Genomic DNA, 2,852 nt, shown 5'->3' with positions numbered 1-2,852 from the left:
AGGTGGGGGGGGGGGGAAGTTTTGGCAACCGGTCTGCAATTCATCCGCTCGGATCTGCCGTAACAGAGGAAGAAAATAAATATCTGGAGGCTTTCTCTTCCCTTCCCCAGCCCTGGCCTGGAGACACTGGCTCCGGGCTCTCGGGCAGGCTGGTCCCGGGCCTGGCGGCGGGCGGGTTGCATCCCCCGTGGCCGGATGGCTTGGAAAGCAGCTCGGCTGCCGTGCCCTTCTCCCCCTCCGCTGCCCTCTCCCGATGCGGCGGAGGAGGAAGAGGAGGAGGAATGTCAGCTTCGACTGCCATCTTTTGGGGATTTGCTAAACTGACTCGGTAGGATCCTTTTCCCCCCCCCTCACCTCCAGCCCCGGCTCTCGCCACCTCCTCCCCCCCTCCTCCGTTCTGATTATCCTGTGTCCCTTAATCTGGTGCTTAAATATTTGATGTGGAAAAATTAGCCATAAAATTAGTTACTAACAATTTCAAATTGAAATCACTGATCGAATTAGGGACGCGGGCGAGGGGAGGCGGGAGCGGAGGCGCTGCTCTGGAGGGAGCCCTCTCCTGCCCCGGCCTGGGCTGCGGGCAGCGCCCGGCGCGCGGGCTTGGCGCGGGCTCGGCTCTGACTGCGCGAGCGGCGGGGAACGGCGCGCCCTGCCGGCCGGGGCAACGGGGCTCAAGCCCCCACTCGTCCGCCTGGGCTCAACGACCTCAGCCCCTACCTGGCTAGGGGGCCCCGGGGGCCGGCGGCTGCGCCCCGCAGCGCGGGGCTATGTGCTCCACTTGACGTCTTTACCCCAAGCGCCGGGCCCCGCGCTGCGGGCAGGGGAACCGCGGGGCTTTGTGCGCGCCAAGGGCCTGGTGTGCGTGCGTGCAGAGGGGTGTATGGGGTGCAAAGGGGCATGTGTGCAAAGGGGTGTATGGGGAGTTGTGCATGGTGTGTGTGCAAAGGGGCGTGCGCGCAAAGGGGTGCATGGGAGTGTGTGTGTGTGTGGACAAGCCAGCCCGCCTGGTTTGTTCTCATAGAGTGTGCGGAGCTGGAAGGGCGCTGGCACGATCATGGGGTGCAGCCCCCTGCACCAGGCAGGAAAGCGGCCGGTTGCCACATGCAGCAGGGCAAGAGCCTGCCCCTCTTCCCTTCTCCCTCAGGGCGCAGCGGCCCCAGAGCCCGTGAGGTGCCATCTCCTTCCCCTACAAGTGTGTGTGTGTGTGTGTGTGTGTGTGTGTGAGAGGTGCCATCTCCTTCCCCTACAAGTGTGTGTGTGTGTGTGTGTGTGTGTGTGTGTGTGAGAGCCGGGCTTTGCTGCTGCTGCCGCCTCTCGGGGTGTTGGGACCCCGGTGGCTCTGTTCTGGCCGGGCACGTCTGCCGCCTGCTAACCCGGGGCAGCGTCTGGTCGCCTTGCGGGGCTGCTCAGGCCTAGTGCCCGCAGCCCCGGCCCGTAGTGACCTAGTGTGAGGGGGAAGGGAGGGAGGCCAAAACACGAAGCCAGGTGGCCCAGCAGCCAAAACAAAACACACAGACAAAAAAATCAACAACTCTCTTTTTATTTTGGGAGTGCGCGTGTCGGGGGGGGCAGGGGGAGCGCGCTTCCCTGCTGCTCCCTCCAGGGCTCCTCCTGGCTGGAGCTGGAGGGAGCCCTGTCCCCACAGGGACTCCACGTGTGTGTGTGTAAATGGGGGGGGGCTCATTCCCTACTACTGAGTGTAGGACTTGTCTGTGGGTGGAGGTGGAGGGCGAGCCCTGTCCCCACGGGAAGATCCCCCTCCCCAGCTTCGCAGGGAGAGTTTGGGCTTGACAAAGGGGGGGGGGTGTAGGGAGAACACACACACAAGGCGCAACGCCGCTGGCCCACGTGCGCCGCCTGGGCGTGCGCGTGCCCGCCCGCGGGCGCGCGTGTGCAAGCGCCGCCCAGCAGGATCGTCCATCGAAACTTTTTTGCAAAACTACTTCGGCCTCTCTTCCCCCCTCCCGGGGCTGTTTCCCAGGAGGCTGCAGGGCCCTGGGCTCCCTCGGCCCCAGGCGGGGCGAAGCTCCCCCCCGAGGGCGCGGGCGGGGGGTCGAGCTTCTTCCAGCCGTGTGACACACGCGCGCACACTCTCGCACACTTACCCACGCGCCGATCCTCCGCGTCCCACCTCGGGAGGACCGAGTCAAAGCCCTGGAGAAAATGGATTTGCGTTTTTGTTTTAAACCAGTCTGACACCGATTGACTTAATTCCTCCCCTCGCCCACCCGGGCGGACACCCATCTCTCCCCGAACGGGGAAGGGGGGCGAGGCGCTGCCTCCGGGCTTCTTCTCTGCGGGCAGGTCTCCAGATCCCCGCCTGCGTCTGCGGGAGGGGGCGAAAGCAGAGCCGGGCGGGTGCCTCCACCGAGGGGCGACCGCCTGGTGGGTCCCGGCGTGGGCGCGGGGGTCCTCCCGCGGGGTCAACGGGCATCCCCGAGGGGGCTTACCTTTGAGCTTCTGCTTCCCGGAGGGTGGTGGGAGGGGCCCCGTGTGTGTGTGTGTGTGTGGAATCCGATGCAAGCGGGGGTGTTTGTGCTGGGAGGACTCTTGTGCAAGGGTTGTGTGTATGTGTGCGCGTGTGCTTGGAGCACTTCCAGTGCAAGGGAAACTCAGCGAGGAGGCTTCCCCATTCAGTCGGCTCAGTCCCCGGAGGGGAGCTGGGAAGCGCCGAGCAGAGCGCGTCCTGCACATCGCCCGCCCGACCCCGAGCACGGGGAGGCGGGGTGCTGCCGGCTCCCCGGCACCCACCCGCGGGCTCCTTGTCCCAGCAGGCAGCCACAGGTGACTTCGGGTGCAAAAGCGACACCGCCTTTCTGCAATCCCGAGCTGTGTCCCCCCCCCCCCCCCAC

This window comes from Gavialis gangeticus, unplaced genomic scaffold (genome assembly GCF_001723915.1).
Source record: "Gavialis gangeticus isolate Ggan-Ray unplaced genomic scaffold, GavGan_comp1, whole genome shotgun sequence".
Lineage (NCBI taxonomy): Eukaryota > Metazoa > Chordata > Crocodylia > Gavialidae > Gavialis > Gavialis gangeticus.
The sequence above is the reverse complement of the archived record's forward strand: the minus strand, read 5'-3'. Positions refer to the sequence as shown.